Raw genomic sequence first — 16,547 nt, 5'->3', positions numbered from 1 at the left:
AGAGCAGCTCTCTGGGGATGCACAACCTGGCAAAGCAGAAGTGCGGCAGATCTCTGGCCAAGTTTAACATTAGTTTCCTTCCTTGTTGCCACTGCTCGTTATCTCCAACTTGGCACTTGACATTTTCCCCGAACAATGGAACCCAGCTGCTCAGTTTCATTTTCAGGTTCCCCTGGGGCCCGCAGCTGCCCCGCGGCTTTACATCACCTGAAGCCCACACCGCTGCTGAAGGCCACCCACGCCTTCCCCCGGCTGAACCCAGCAAAACGAGCATCCCCCGCTTGCCCCTGCCCGAGCATGGAGCCAGGCACAGCAGGGATGAGGCCAGCGCTCCAGGAGGCACCCGGAGAGCCTGAAGCAGAGGCAAAACCCCGCTGAGGCTCCCGTAACTCCTGCTGCGTTTGTGGAGCTGAGTCTGCGAGGCCAGCACAGTGGCCTGGCACCGGCCACGTCCCCTCAGCTATGTACAGTAAAACCCTGCTCCAGCGCATGGAGCTGCAGTGAGGGACCCGGGGCGCAGTGCTCCCGCTGGGCGCAGCCAGGTAACCCCTGCGGAGGGGCGGCCCCAGCCCGCAGACCTGCTGGGGGTCCCGGCGGACGCCTCCTCTCCGTCCTGGCAGGGACGTCCCATGGCCGCGGGGCCACGTCACGGGAGGAGCCGCGCCGGGAGGTGCGCGCCGCCGGCGGGATATTTTCGGCACCCAGACCTGTCTCCACCACCCCACTCACCACCGGCCAGCCACAGCTGAATTTAGCAGAAGACGGCATCAGAAGAGATGCCACTTATAGCCCGAGGACCGAAACGGAAAGGTCAGCGCCAAGTTATGAAGAAAACAGTGCCAAGCGTCACGTTGCCCGAATCCCCCTCGCACCGTGCCCGGACCCCAGCTCCCCTCGGGCAGGGCTGGCACAGCGGTGGCAGCGGCAGTGGCTGCGCAGGGCACCAAGCGCCGTGAGCGAGGGCTGCCTGCTCCAGCACTGCTGGGCTGCACGGACGGCACGAATGGAGGGATCGCTCCGGCAGATGTTGGAGCAAGAGGGCACTCAGCTCCGGGGCTTCTCGAGCACGTTATTTAGCAGCGTGCGCCCCACATGCGCCCCAGCTCCGGCTGCCAGCACCACCAACCGGCCTGGCCCGCGCACTGTGACCGGCCGGCGGCGCCGAGCAGTCCGGCGCTTCCCTCGGTTACTCCTCGGGCGGCCTGATCCTGCCTCCCTGCCTCCCGGCTCCCAGCGCACATCTGCCTATCGGGCTGTTCAATCGGCGCGGCCCTTCCTGCGGCGCGGAGCCGGCCCGGCCCGCCGATTCTTCTGCTCCCCGGCCCGGGAAGGCACGTGTGCGTGTGAACGGGCGCTGGCGCAGCTGCCGCGCTCCGCTCCTTCCTTCCTGCCGGCTCCTCCGCGCAGAAAAGGCAACGGGACTGAAGGTGACACCTGGCCGCTGCTCCTGGGGCAGCCTGCGACGCTCAGGATTCATGTCAGGCTATATTTGGAAGTTTATGAGATCTTATCACAATACAGGAAACTCTAAATAAGCAAAAAGTTAAACACTCAGCTGACGCACCACAACCCAGTGACCTCAAGTCCCGGGCAGGCACGCTGGCACGCTGGGGACACTGGGGACACTCTCCTGGGGCAGGCAGCTCCCAGCCCAGCCAGGGCCACGGCCGAGCGAGAAGCTCCCCACCGCTTCCCTTGCTCCTGACACTGCTGGAGCGCTGGGACGAGAGCAGCTCAGCCCCAGTGCCCGGCGGAACGGCCGGACCAGGGCTGCGCTCACGGGGCCCTGTGCCCTGCTCCCAGAGCGGCCCCAGGGCCCCGCAGCCCCGTCCCCCTCAGCCTGGCGGCTGCCCCCAGCCCCTGCGCACCGCTCGGGGCTGGCACTGCCCGCAGGAAGCTCGCAGCAGTGTCTCCGGCCGTGCTGGGACCTGTCCCTCGCTGTGACGGCGGAGCGAGGGGAGTCAAGGAAGCGCTTCCATGCGGCAGGGGACCGCGGCTGGCTCAGCTCCTCCAAGGGCCGTGCCTGCAGCCCTGGGCCCTGCCAGTGTCCCACGGCAGCGCTGCGCAGCCTGCGCTCAGCCTCCGCAGCTCGGCCCTCCTGCGGGCTCGGGCACGACCCCCACGGCACCGAACTGCCACCAGCCGGTGTTGTACAGCACGGGGGAACGTGGAGCTCGCAAATCCTCAGCGCGTGAGCACGGCGCGCTTCAGGCCTCCGCCAGCCCCTGCCTCCATGGGGAGGCCGCCTCATGCTGGGGTGTTTGGGGCACTGCAGCAGCTCACCCCTGGTACGGGGAGCCCAGAACTCAGTCTTCGCTCCCAAGGTCGTTAGAGGCTTCAAATTACACCCCGGCATCTCACAGCTGAAATTGGTTTAAAGCTGCTTTAAAGCATCACAAGGTACCCCATGCCACAAGAGCACTGAGCGCAGCTCCTGCAGTGGTTTCCTGCAGCGCAGCACTAAGCCACAAGGCGCAAACCCGGCAACAACCTGCACGGGGACCTGGGGCTTCTGCCACGAGCGCTCCTCGCTCAGAGCTGTGCACAGCGCCGCACCGGGCCCAAACCTGCCTGCCCGCTCTGTGCGATGGAGTCCGGCACCGGGGCTGCCCGGCAGGCTGCTCGTGGTGCTCCTGGAGGAAGCAGCGACCCAGATAACCCTCGCCAGGCCACGAGCTGGATGAAACAGCGTTGGGCAACTACCCCGCAAGAAGCAGGAGCTATTGCATCAACTACTGCCCCGGTGTGACTAACGTGCCAGCACCTCTCTGCAACGCTCAGCTCTACCTGCAATGCCAGGCGGTGGCTCTTGGCACCGCTGCCACGCACCGGCCGGTGAGAAATGGCATGGCACAGGGCCTGGGGAAAGCAGGCACTCTTCAGGGAAGTGCTGCGCAGGAGGTTCTCACGCAAATGTGCAGACCAGTGAACACAAACAAGCACCTGACTGTCCAGGATGAGTGGCACTAAAGAAAACAGAACACCGCGTTCAGCTGCCGCGATGAGATCGGGCCGGGAAGGAAGCGAGGAGCAGGCGAAGCCCAGCAGCTTGCAGGGCTGCAGGGAGCAGCACAGCCCGAGCTGAGCCCGGGCCAAGAGCGCTCCGGCACCGGGCTGCAGGAGCCCGCAGCGAGAAAGCGGCAGCAGGAAGCTCCCCGATTCCTGTTTGCTGGGCAAGCACAAAAGATCTGGAGCACGGGACAGCAGCCCAAGGCTGCGACCCGCACAAGGTTGGACAGGCACCAGCAGCTCCCTGCGGCACGCTCGGCTGCAGGGCTGCACGTCAGAGCGGCCGGCACGGCTCGCCCTCGGCCGGAGCACCGCAGGCACGGTGCCTGCCTCGACTGCTCGGGACCTGCAGCTGCGCTGTGGGAGCTCTCTGCCGACACCCAAGCCCACAGAGCTGCACCAAGCCACATGAGAAAAGCCACTCCAGCTCTTCAAGACACTACGACAAGCATGCCCCTTCTCCGCACCTCCGCTTCTCTCCCTCCGTATGAGGAAATGCACTTTTTAGGCAAGCAACAGCTTAAACAGAAGGAGAAGGGGAGGAAAGCCCAGCGGGAGGGCAGGGGACAAGCTGCAGCCACGACTGCCATGGGGGGTGTCGCTGCAGGGCCCTGCGCGGGCCGGAGGGGGCACAACAGGGACGGATGCATGCCCACAGCCCGACTGCTCCCACAGAGCCCTGGGAGCTGCACGGCTCTCCTCCCCAGCTCCCCCACCAGGAAGCAGCCTTCTTTTTCACCCCAGCACCACACCTGCTGTTTCGCTTTCAGACACAATCGTTACCGGCCGTCATCGCTGGCTCTCATTTCCCCTGCCTTGCCCGTCAGGCCTCACCCCAGAAGAGAAGCTTTGGAGACAGGCTCTGGCCAAACCCCCTCGGCCTTCTCATTTCTTCCTTTCAGTCTCAGGAGGAAGCTCCTTTGAGGTCTTCCCTCGTACAAACTCCACATCGAGGCTCCTGTGTCCATCCCCTTGGCCCCAGAGTTTCCTCCAAGACGAGGGGATTCATCGCGCTGAGCACAGGAGACGAAGCGCCACAGCTAACGGGGGTCAGCACACAAGGCAGTCAAGAGGCAGGGACACCACGGCCCACGGACATCAACTCCTCCTCCGGGAGAGCAGGGAGAAGCCTTGGGGCTTCACAAAACTGTGCAGGGAATCAGGGGGAAGTCAGGGGTTCGGAACTCGGTCCCGCAAGCCGTCCTCCACCTGCAGCACACCTGAAATTCGCTCAGGCTGCGACAGAGAGCCCCAAGATTTAGCTTCCGTACTTCAAATTCTGGCCACAGCCCTGCTTCTCCCTCAGTGCCTCGCAACTTCACAGCCGGTGCCTGGACACCAAGGTGAGCCCCGAGAGGCAGCCAAGGGACCGGTGGCAGCAAGACCGCGGACAGCACGAGGCGAATTTCAGGCCCGGCGCACGGGACCTGAGAGCAGCCACGGCTCCACCGCCCGGTGCCCGGAGGCAGGGTGTCCCTGCGCCCCCGGGACCCAGCGGGACGGCAGGCTGCTCTGTGCTGGGGGCAGGGTGGGGGACCCCGAGAGACCTGCGGCGATGTGCAGCACCACGTTCCCAACGGCACGAGACTTTATCCAACCTGCAGGAGCCGGCTGCGAGGAGCACCGGGCGCACCCCTGCGGAACGGAGACCGGGGCGCTCCGGGCACCAGCAGCACTGCCGCTCCCCCCGGCGCTCGGGTCGGGGCTGCGTGCTCCGTGCGCCCTAAGGGAGAGGAGGGGTCTGAAGGCTGATGTGAGCCAGAAGCCATCTGTACAAACCCAGGGCAAGACAACAGGTACAGTGCCTGTGAAGAAAGGCGCCGCGCCGTGAGTAGGGCAGCGTTACTTAAACCCGACCGGGTCCCGGCTGCCTTGCGGCGCTGTGCCGCAGCGGTGGCCCCAGGGAGCAGCGGGAGCATCGCCCCTCCCGGTCCCCGGGGGCTGCCCCAGCACGTCGGACAGCCCCAGGCCAGCTCCGTGGGTCCGGCCCCAGCAGCACCCAGTCCCGCCACCGGTGGCCACGGCTGCCCCGGGACCAGGGTGGGGAGCGCAGGCCCCAGCCCGGCCAAACCCACCGCACCGGAGGGCACGGCAGCCCCGAACAACACGGCGAGTGTCTGCTCGGAGACAATAACCGCACTGTTCCTGCGTTACATATTTATGAAATGAGCACGAAGAATGGCTTTTCTATGGGGGAATACAAAAGGGCTGTGTGCGGTGCTGAGGCTGGAGCTGGCCTGCTCCTCCCTGCCCCTGCACGGTCCCAGCTCCTCCGGGGGAAAGCCCACCCGTGCCCCAAAGCCACCACGGCCCGGCAGGAGCACGACGCCAGCACTGAGGGCACGGCTCGCCGGGCAGCCAGCCGGCGGTGGTGGCGTTCGCTGGGCTCGTGCTGTCCCCTCCTGCTCCTCCCAGAGCCCCGACCCGCTGCCGCAGACGCTGCCGCCTCATTTGTCTGCAGAGGGGCCGGCAAGCCAGACCAATAAATAATCCACTCTTTTTTCTTCGCTTCATGTTTTAGTGCAGTTTCACAGGGCAAGAAACTTGGGAAAAGACAAAGCTCGGTCCTTTCCCAGACAGCAAGAAAACCAGATGCCTGCGTGCCAGCTGAGTCAACCACCCCTGGAAGGAGCCGCAAACTCGAGGCAGATTTGAATCGACACCAACGGGAGAAGCAGCCTGACAGCAAACCTGCAGGACAAGAGCAGGCCGACACAGAGGCTGCGGGCTTTCATTCCACTTTTGACAGCATTTAAGGCAAAACACTCTGTAAAGAACCAAAGTCGCGCTCAGCATGCCAACTTCTGCGCTGGGTATATCAGAAATAAAAGGAAAAAAACAAATGAGGTCTCTGTTTAAAGATCGCCTTAGTGATGTTTGAAGACATGCTTGGCTCTTCGTAAACACGAGGTGATAACGATCAGAAGGACAAACAGTTCAGGATGGGACCGAACCGCTGGATGGAGAAACGCGCTGCCTACGTGCAGGCCCAATGAAAATAGGAGCGACTTGTTGCTGGGAAAGCTTCCTGCAATTGCGGAACTTCTCCCAGCTGCAGACGAAATACTCGACTCTTGGGTCACTTTGCTCCCAGAAAAACGTCCCCGGCACCGTGTCCGCGGGATGACACGGCCCCCGGCCGGACCCGCCAGTGTTCCTCCAGAGCACGGCACAGCAGTGAGCCCTGGGAGGCCTGGCCGAGCATGCCAAGCTGGGGAGCTGCTTAGTAATGAGACTTTTATAGAAGAGCTAAAATTAAAGCCTCCGAAGAACTGGACAGCGTTGTTCTCCCTCGCAGACCTCTCTGTAATTCTATTTTCACACCGTTCCTTCCCCGGGCCCCAGCTCTCGTCCCCAGGCTGTCATTACCGTACTCAAACCCGTTCTTACCCACTCTCCAATTAGGGCCCAGAAGCGTCAGCGAGACATCCCATCTCCTTCCGGACACCATCCTGCGCACGGCCACCGCCGGACCTGCTGCACGCCGGAGCCACCGGGGCCAGGACCCGTCGGAGCCAGCGCTCGGGGTTTGGGTGCTGCGTGGGGAACTCTGCGAGACCGCGGGACGAGTCCCCTGCCCACCTGCAGGACAAGTCCCCCGCATGCCCACGGGACGAGCCCCCTGCCCACCCGCGGGTGCCACTGGCCGCTCTCCCACCCCCTCTGGCAATGCCCGCGCAGATCTCCGAACAAGACATCTCCCGAGGTCTCCAAAGCCGCTGCTTGTGCCCAAGCAAGACATTTCCACGATGACAGCCCTGACCCGCACCCAGGAGGAAGCAGCTGAGTGGGTTCGGAGAGATCCCTCGCTCGGGACCTGTCACGGAGGGTGGCTCAGGACCCCTGGGGCAGCGGGACGTCCATCGTCCCGGGCAGGGAGTGGGAGAAAACGATTTACGGCCGCCTCAGGAACGAGCCGCAGGTTGAGAGCCGAGGCACGGCACATGCTGATATGAAGCTTTCCTCTTTTGTAAAGCTTTACTGTTCCTTGAGCACACGCCAAGAGGAGAGTCGTATTTATCTTTAGAAACATTAAGGCATAAGAGGAAGCAATTAAAAAAAAATATCCGCCTGTTTCCAAGAGCTTGTCCCAGAGAAGTGCTGTTCAGGGCCCGGAGGGTTACTGGCAGCCAGAGAGATAAGCGTTTTACAGCTGCCTGCCACTTGCTCACCCTTAGCCATTTCTGGAAATGCCCCTGCGCGGACCTAAGAGGAAGTCCCGCACAAAAACCTCGGGCTCAGCAGCCAGCCAAAGCCCCTTGGAAACCGCACAGCCCCCGACCCATGCAAGCCCCCGCTGCGCACCCGCAGCACCTCAATGCCCTCGGCCTGCTGAGGGGCGAGCCCCAGGTGCCCCCAGCGCCCCCGGAGACCCGCAGCGCCCTTCGGAAGAGCCCCCCACAAAGGCTGTGCCGAGCCTCCGCGGCCCGAGGGCTGGCTCAGCGCACGCAGACACCGCAGCGCCAGGGGCTGCAGCCTGGCAGCGGGGCCGCCCGCACAACGGGATGAGACGTGTGGTGTCCCCCGGGGTTCCTCCCCGAGCGGGAGGGGGTGACAGCCTCGCACCGCGCGGGGTGACCGGGCACACCCCCGTCCCCGCTCCCGAAACGCTGCACAACGGCCGAGGCCAGCGTGTCGGGGGGACGCCGCTCCGGGTGACACGGTGCGGGCTGCCCAAGCTTTGCGGCTTGCACACTCCTAAACCGCTTCCTGGCGAGAGCTCCTCACAGGGAATCCGAGCCCCCTGAACACAGGTTTGCCCGGCTTACGCTTTGCCAGATGGTCAGGATGGCAGCTCAACTCCCAGCTTTCTACAAACCACAACCCGAAAGCCACCGCTTCAGTGAAAAGCTGCTGGAGAGCCCTGTTTGTAGCCCAGCCCTGCCCACGCCTGCACCCGGGGCTCCCCAGCCCCAGCGGCCGCAGTGTCAGAGCCCAGCCGAGGGCGGAGGTGTGCGAGGCCCCCCCAGCAGGCAGGGACACGCTGCCCGGCTCCGACACTCTCCAATTACCAGGGCTTTACCGAGGTGGAGAGAGCAGTCCCTAACGCAGGCAGAGCGCTCCGAACGATGATGTGGCATTATCTGTCGTCAGGTCTGTCAGTCCAAACAAACAGAAGAACGAGGGTTCTCAATGTCCCACAGCCGTCCCCACACATTTCAAGGTGGCCTCAAGGAGCGCTGCCTCATGGAGCGTCCCCGGCCCAGGACAGCAGGGCTGAGAGGCACAACACGCCCGGCACAGCGCCGCCGCGCAGCGAGCGCAGGCAGGGACACCGCCGGCAGCCTCGCGGTGACACGCGCTGCACCAGGACACACCGGGAAGGTTTCGTCCTCCTCCAAGGGCAGGTGTGTGCCACCGTGGTGCTCGTGCAGCCCGCTGAGCGCTCGCTGCGCGGCTCATTGCAGAAAGGAGCGACCTGGCTCGGGGCTGCCACCTGCAGCGGCTGGTTTCAGTCCTGGGGAGCGCGCCCGCCTGCCCTCAGCCGCTGTCCGAGAGCCGCAGCTGCTGCCCGGCTGCCTGCTGGCCGTGCTGCCTGCTGCCCGCTGGCCGTGCTGCCTGCTGGCCGTGCTGCCTGCTGCCCGCTGGCCGTGCCGCCCGCTGCCCGTGCTGCCCGCTGGCCGTGCTGCCTGCTGCCCGCTGGCCGTGCCGCCCGCTGGCCGTGCTGCCTGCTGGCCGTGCTGCCTGCTGGCCGTGCTGCCTGCTGCCCGCTGGCCGTGCCGCCTGCTGGCCGTGCTGCCTGCTGCCCGCTGGCCGTGCTGCCTGCTGGCCGTGCTGCCTGCTGCCCGCTGGCCGTGCTGCCTGCTGGCCATGCTGCCTGCTGGCCGTGCTGCCCGCTGGCCGTGCTGCCTGCTGCCTGCTGGCCGTGCTGCCTGCTGGCTGTGCTGCCCGCTGGCCGTGCTGCCCGCTGGCCGTGCTGCCCGCTGGCCGTGCTGCCTGCTGGCCATGCTGCCTGCTGGCCGTGCTGCAGGCAGGCCCAACGCTGAGCGCGCCAGCGCTCGCCCAGCCCGGGGCAGCAGGTGCCGGACACCGCTGATGGGCTGGGGTGACGGCGGAGGGCAGCGGGACAGTTTCAGAAGGCATCGCTGCCTCGGCACCGAGGCGTTCCTGGGCCTCCCCGCGCCAGGTGAGCCGTGCCGCTTCGGTTCCCACAAACCTTCGCCCCGCGAGGTCAAACACTGAGCAAGGCTTCAAGCAGCATGGGCGAGCACAGCAAGGCACAAGTGCTGAGAGGAAACTCCAGCTTCGGCCAGGGGCAGAGAGCAGCAGAGGCGGGCACTCCGAAGGGGAGAAGTTTATCCTCTCCAGTTGCTGACCATAATAGGCATTTTCAGCGCGGAACAGCTGGTGTTTGGGGATACGAATCCCGTGATTCACCCGCACTCCGAACCGAATACTGTGCAATGAATGCACTCGAGGGCAGAGCTGAGCTCCCCACAGCCCCCAGGGCCTGCAGGACCTGACCCGCAGCTCGTGGCTCCGCCAGGCAGCGGGAGCGGGGCCGGGGCGGCTGCTCAGGCGCTGAGCTCATGACGCCCGCCGGCACCTTGGGTTCCTGCTCGCCCTGCCCAGCGCGGAGCAGCGTGCGCTCAGGAGGAGGAAGCGACGCTGCGTGCCAGCGTTACCTTCACCACCTCTTCTCACCCCACTTCCTCCTGACTGCCGGAGGCTGCCGCGTGATGGCTGCTGCAGGAGCGCGGGCACGGCAGCGCGATAAGCTCAGCGGGGCCGCGCCGGCTGCGGGCACTGCATCTGCTGCATCTGCTGCCGGCAGGCGCGTGCCCGGCCCCTGAGCGCCGTGGCCGTGGGAGCTGCGGCCGTTAAGCTGCAAGGCTGCAGCAGCCGAGTCAAAGCAGGCAATAGGGAGCGTTAGTGCTGCTGCCGGGAGGTGACACGGGCGGACAGCCCACGGTTACTTGGGCGAAACGGGCTCCATATGTGAGCATCTCCTTCCCCATACGAAGCGAAGAAGCTTTTTCGGTTGACACGGTGCACTCATGCGTGGTTCCCGAGCACGCGGGTATTTATGGGCGTGCTGCCTCATAACTAGAGTCTGTACAGCCCAATTCAGTACTTCCACATTCGCAGCAACGCACGCTTTATAAAACCCCAGGTGCTAACACAGTTAACTGAAGTTCTTCCTGAGAAATGGACTTGGTGTCTGGATGCCTCCTGGGGGGCCGTGTCCCGTGAGGGCAGGCCCACGGCACCGCACAAAGCAGGAGAGGCCGCAGGGCTGCTGCGATCGCTGCGATCACACCGGAGGAGACGCGACGTGGAGCAGCGAGGCTGCTGGGGAAGCCTGAGCTGGGCTTCCTGTGCGAGCAGCAGAGGCTCGTCACAGAGGAGTAGCACAGGGCAGCACGAAGGAGTCCTCTGGACCCCGAGTGAATAGAGCCAGGCCCCGATCCCAGCCAGGATGCTCTCTTTCAGCCACGAGGCCTCTCCCGCGTGGCCTCCAGGTCTCGGAGAGCCGCTCCTCGCACTCACTGCAGGACCCGGGGCTGCCGCCACGCTCCTGCCCAGAGGTCGGCAGCCAGCACTCGCCAGGCCCAGGCCCAGCCTGCGCTCCCGGACCTGGTGTTTGTGTCCTCTCCTCCTGGCAGCGCGGGCAGGGCCGGGGCTCGCACGCCGAGGAGCGGCACCCGCAGGCAGCGGGCACCGAGCAAACAGCGCGGCCCACGCACGGCTCCACTTGGGGAGGGTGTGGGGGGGGCAACGGGACAGCTACTAAAAGCATTTTGGGGAGGAACCTGTTCTATTTTTACCCAACGCCAAATTCCACTTGCTTCCCGGGGGAGCCACGAGCCAGCTCCAATGGCACCCTGTCCCGATAATTACAGGGCCGCACCGCCGGCGCTTACCCAGAGCCTAAAAACAGCACGTGCTGCGCCGGCGGCCCCCCCGCGGCACCGAGCGCCGTCCCGTGGCACGGAGCGCCGGGCGCTGCTGGGGCACGGTCGCGGGCACCTGCTGGCCTCTGCCCCCGAGGTATTTTTAGTCTCCCCCCAGAGCTGCCGGCTGCCTGCCAGCGCTCCCACGGCCCTGCCGAGGCCGGGGGGCGAGTCGCAGAGGCACATTTGCCTCAGGAGCGGCACGGGCACTGCGTGCGCACGTCCTGTAGCACACGGGGGCACAGAACGCCCCGAGCCTGCGAGGACCGTCGGGTCCAGCTGCTGGCTCCACTAAGGGCCGACTGAAAAATAAACCGCATACAGAGAACCGCAGAACCACGACGCGCACACATCCAGCGCTCCCGGCCTGGCGCGTGCCGACGCAGGGAGCGCTCAGCCCGGGCTCACAGCCCCCAGGGCACCGTGGCAGGAGCAGCCCAACGCCGGGCAGCAAACCTGAGGTTTCAGCAAAGGAACCTCCAAGTGCTCCGGCCCACCTGGAACCAAGTGCCAGGCACATCCCAGTCCACATCGCCGTGCTTTTCGCACAGCACAGACGTCGCGGGTTTCCCATCCAGCCCAGGGTGGAGGCGTCTTGGTGCCTCCCCTCCCCGAGGACCCCAGTTTGTGACCCCTCCCCTGCCTCGGGGCTGTGCCATGCGAGGAGCCAGCACCAGCAGCATTGCTCTGGACAGGAGCAGTGCGTCCTCTCAAGCTCAGCGCCGCGGCACATCGCAGCAGGGGCACGGGACTGGTTTATTCGCTCCGGGCAAGCAAATGTTTCAGCTGGGCACCCAAGAGGAGGGAGCTGCCGGCAGTGCCCTGAATGGGGCCAAGGCACCCGCAGGAAGAGCAGCTATGGGGGAAACAAGAGCAGGAGCTCCTTGCTCGCTCACCGACAGCACTGCCAACAGCTGCTCCAGGCACCACACTTGGACAGAGCCAGCCCTGCCCCTGTGCCACAAGCGCTGGGCTCTGCTCCGCCACCTCTCCCTGCCCGCTGCCCAGAGGGAAGGGCCCGCCGCTCCCAGGCCCTCGCTCCTCCCAGAGCCCCACTTCCAGCACCCCTCTCGGCAGCTGAATTTGGGCTCTGAGCCTCCCGAAAGCCTGTCGGGGAGGGCAAGCCAACCACCCAGCTTCGAGTCACCGCTCCCGGAGGCCTTCAAGAAACAGGTAGTTGTAGAACGCAGAGGCATGTTTTAGTGGTGGACCTGTCACTGCTAGGGTACAGGCTGCACTGGATGACCACACGGGTGTTTTCCGGCCTGACCCATTCCATGATTCAGCCTCACCCGGCCTTCGGCTGCACGACTGCTGCGCCCTGCGCCTCACCCGGCCGCAGCAGGGCAGAGCGCTGTGCCCGAGCACCGGGGGAGCGCTCGGCACCAGCCCGTCCGCGCTGCCTTTCACTGCAGGCCCTCCTAACGCCCAGCCCTCGTTTCCTTCCCCTGGCATCGCGCACCGGCCGCGCACGCCACCAGCCCGGGTGACGCAGCCGAGCGCTGTGCGCCAGGTAAATGGCACTGCCGGGAAGGGGCTGGAAGGAAAATCCCTCGCAGGTGACGGGCAGCACCGCCAGCAATGTAAACACCGCGCGCAGCGTAAGCACGGGGCACGCCACGGCCCTGCACGGGGCAGCCGGAGCTGCAGGACGCGGCGTGCCACGGCCGGGCTCGGTGCTGCTGAAACTTCAGCCGGTGCCAGGCGTCCGGGCGGGACGTGAGCCTCATCCCGTGGGCATAGGGGCACCGGGTTTCACCTCTTGGAACTCTGACCTAAGCGCAGGTTCCTCCCGCTGCACGGGCCAATTCCTGACATTATTTGTGTTTGAAGACAAATCTGCTTTCCTGCTTCGTTCCACTCCACCGGCAATTCCCAAACATTCTCCTGAGCTACGCCACGCAGAACGGCAGGGCGCTGGTGCCGAGGCAGTGCACGGCCCCGAGCCCTTTCCTGCAGCCCCGCTCGGCAGCGAGGGCTTTGCTCTAACACCAGGCAAGCCCGAAGCCAGGCCCCAGCGGAGGCTCTGCACCCCCGGAGGCCGCTGGCCACGTCTCCGCTGCGTCACCGCCGGGCGAGCACCGCCGCCTGCCAGAGCCGTTCATTGACTGCTGCCAGTCCCCCAGCCAGCGGCGTTTCAGCCCCTGCTCCTACGGGATCGGAGCGCCTTCAGCCAGGCGTCTTCCTTTCAGCCAGCGCCTTCCTTTCAGGCTCATTTCCATGTGGGAATGGGAGCCCACTTCTGGTACCGTGCGGAGTCTGTTACAAACTATGGAAGACTGGTAACCTGTAAAACCGTATTAAAAACACAAAATGCACGGGGCTTTTCACCCTGAAGGGAACAACCTCTTCTAACCCTGACAGTCCGGTGAAGGACTGACACCAGATGCGAGAGCATGGAAAGGAGCTGGGGGTGCCCCATCCCTGGGGGGGCCCAAGGCCAGGCTGGGGGGGCTGGGGGCAGCTGGGGCTGGAGGAGGGGTTGTGCCCACAGCAGGGGTTGGAACCAGGTGGGCTTTGAGGTCCCTTCAACCCAACCCACTCCATCATTCTCTGAACAGAACAAGGAAACGCCGGCACCTCTCCCCTGTGAGGAAAATGCTGCTCCTTTTGCTTGGCAGTAAACTCTAATGCAAAGACGGGGGAAAAAGACAAACCGAACAAGACCGTTGTTCACTGGCTCACGTGAATACCCCAAAGCCCTCCCTCTTCCAGCATGCCAGGGAAGAAGGAATGATCTAAGCACTAACCCAGTTTGCCCTGACCCCACCACGAGATCATTCACGTCCACAGCGTTTGCCAGGACCAACGTCTCCTGCAGCTGCAGGAGGAGCTTTTGTTCCCAGGTGCTCGGCGCAGGAGGCAGCACCGAGGGATCGGAGCCGCTGTCAGCACAGGGAACGCCACGCTCGGAGAGAACAAGGGCTGCGAGTGACAACAGCAGGAACTGCCAGGATGCGATACAGGGAGCAGCCAGCCTGCTGCCCCAGTGCCGGTGCTGCACCGGCTTGCATCAGGTGCTGAACTGAGAGGAAATGTTCGGAGATGTGTCACTAGCCCCTCCGCACAGCACGGCCGTTCGCGCACCGACTTCTGGCCTGATGGGGCCCTGGGCAACCTGATCTAGTGGGAGGCGTCCCTGCCCATGGCAGGGGGTTGGAACTGGATGATCTTTAAGGGCCCTTCCAACCCGAGCCGTTCTGTGACACACGGAGGAGGGCACCGGCCGTGCCGCAGCACCGCCATGCGCCGCACAAACGGCCATCGGAAGGCTCCTCCAGTGCTCCTCCAGAGACCGTCCTGCCCCAGCTGCCCTGAGCGGCCTCGCACGTGGCACCACGCGGGGTTTTCAGCTCACCACAACGAGAGCTCGGCCGGGTGGTGCAGGAGAAGCCACCGAGCACCGCGACGCGCTGCACGGCCCAGCCTCGCACCCGGCAGCGCCTCCCGTGCGCCCGCAGCTCACGTGGTCGGGACGTCCCGCGGCGGTCACGGCAGCAGCCGCTCGCACGGGCAGCAAGCAGAGTCCTGCTGCAGCGTGGGCAGAGCAGCCCCGAGGTCCAGCTGCTTGCAGGGTTTGTGTTTCAACTCGCAGGACTTAGTGGTAGAGAGCAGGAACGCTGCAAAACCAGCGCTCGGGGCCGGTGCTAACGGGGGGACCGGGTCATGGAGAGGGAGGGAAGCGCTGCCCTGTGGCACAGGCTGCGAGGAGCTGCAGGGGGACACTCGCCAGGCAGCCCGGAGGGAAGCAGCCAGGGACTGCCACCTTCCCGAAACTGGAATTCGTCTCAGGCTGACCCGGTTCTTCCCCTGCCCCCTCGCTGGGAAGTGACGACCGTGCCCCATTCCACCCCTTGCTGAGAACTGCGCCAGCGGGGAAATGCGGGGATGCTGCGAAAACTGACGGCCACGACAGAAGGCACGATGCGCTCTGTCCACGGGGCCAGAGAACAACAAAACCACTTTGGGCGGCTGCTTCACCGCACACCCCCGAGCTACGCGTCTGTGATCGCCTCCTGACTGCGCGGCCACGGGCCCCGCGTGCAGCACAAACCCGTCTCGCCGGGCAGGAGGCGAGGCGGCGCGGTGGGGCCGGGCAGCCCGGTGGGGGCTCAGCCTCGCCCCGGCTTGCAGCCCTGCCGGCAGGCAGGACAAGCCCCACGCCAAGGAGAAAGAGAAGGAGAAGCTGGGCGGAGCGGGGCTGCAGCAGGAACCGAAGCCGAACGGTTCCTGCAGGAACCTCTCCGAACACGCCAGGGCAGCCAAGCCCACAGGAGGACGGGGCTGTTGCTAACGGGAACTGAGAGCACCGTTAACCTCAGCCCCCGCCAGGAGGGAGAACCAACGCATTCCCCTGTGGCTTCCACGCATGCAGCTCCCCAGCGAGCTGGGACTCGATGCTGGGGAGCCCTCCGCAGGTGCGCAGGTCACGCAGGCTCAGCAGCTGCAGGGGGCCGCTGCCACCAGAGGACCCCGAGGCACCGTGCCACGGGGGTCAGCTTCGAGAGGCTACAGCAGCGTCGGTGCTGAGTCCTTGCTCTGCACAGAGCAGCTGCCGCCCTGCAGAGCAGAGCGTTACGGCCTCTGAGACCAAGCACTGGCCCCATCCCTTGCTTGTCCGTGCGGTGCTGCTCCTGGAGCGCTGCAGAGCTGCTGGGCCCTTCCACCCCGGAGACCTGCTGCCATGCCCGGGCAGGACGGAGCCGTGGGCAGCTCCCACCTGTAACCCCGCTGCAACCAGCGGACTGGCTCCTGTGAGCCCCGAGCCCACCGCGAGGGGCCTGGGGCTGCCGGCTGTGCCGGCCGGCAGAGCCCAGCAGGAGGTGAGCGGCGGCGGTGCGGTGCCCGCAGACACCCCCGGCACCAGCGGGGTTCAGCCTGGGACCCCCAACTCCTCCGTCCTTACCGACACCACCTCATCCTCCGCACAAGAGATTAGCTGGAAAGCCTTTAAGAGGCAGGGGTGTCTCCTGAGGTCACTGGAGCTCGGAGGGAAGGACAGGCAGCACCACGCCGGGCGGCGGGGACGAGTGCGTCCTGCAGGCAGCTCTGCCCAGGAGCGGGAGCAGCCGGTGCCATCACCCAGCTCCGGCCGCTTCACGAGCAGGCCCGGCGCCTCTGGGCACCTCCTGGAGACCAGCAGCACGTGCAACGCTTCTCACCTCCAGCCTGGCCACGGCAGTCACTCCGTGCAGGGGGGGATCGCTGCCTTGGGACACCAAAGGCACGGCCTGCGCCAGGCCAGCGCACCCAGATCTCAGCACGGCTCCTGCAGGAGCAGCGTCCTCTCTGCAGACAGACAGACAGACAGACTGACTGACAGCAGCCCCAGGGGAGAAACCTCCAGACGATGCAAAGCACATCAGCCACCTCGGTGCAGGAGAGGCACTATCTGATTAGGCAAGGGAACGCTGCGCAGTCTAACTCAGGAGCAGGAAACAAAATCCTCCTCCTCCCCGAAATCAGCAGGCCCGAGGCACCAGGCAGGCAGAAGACACCAGCGCCTGTCTCTGCCCACCCTGGGGTCCTCCCTTGGGTTTATCATCCCCGAAAGTGGGAACCAGATCCTGGAAACCAGAGGAAGAGGCTGGAACGGGCTGCACACGGCCTGAGCAACACCTCCCTTCTCCACACCTACGGCCT

General features: G+C 65.2%; 1 protein-coding gene across 6 annotated transcripts in view; it reads right to left on the bottom strand.

Moving 5' to 3' along the window:
* Positions 1 to 16,547, bottom strand: part of SBF1 (SET binding factor 1) — a 74,111-nt gene that overhangs the window by 38,870 nt on the left and 18,694 nt on the right. The gene's annotated exons all lie outside the window — the stretch shown is intronic.

The sequence above is a fragment of the Cygnus atratus genome, chromosome 1, assembly GCF_013377495.2.
Source record: "Cygnus atratus isolate AKBS03 ecotype Queensland, Australia chromosome 1, CAtr_DNAZoo_HiC_assembly, whole genome shotgun sequence".
Taxonomy (NCBI): Eukaryota; Metazoa; Chordata; class Aves; order Anseriformes; family Anatidae; genus Cygnus; species Cygnus atratus.
Note: the sequence above shows the minus strand (reverse complement) of the source record. Positions and strands in the feature narration are given on the sequence as shown.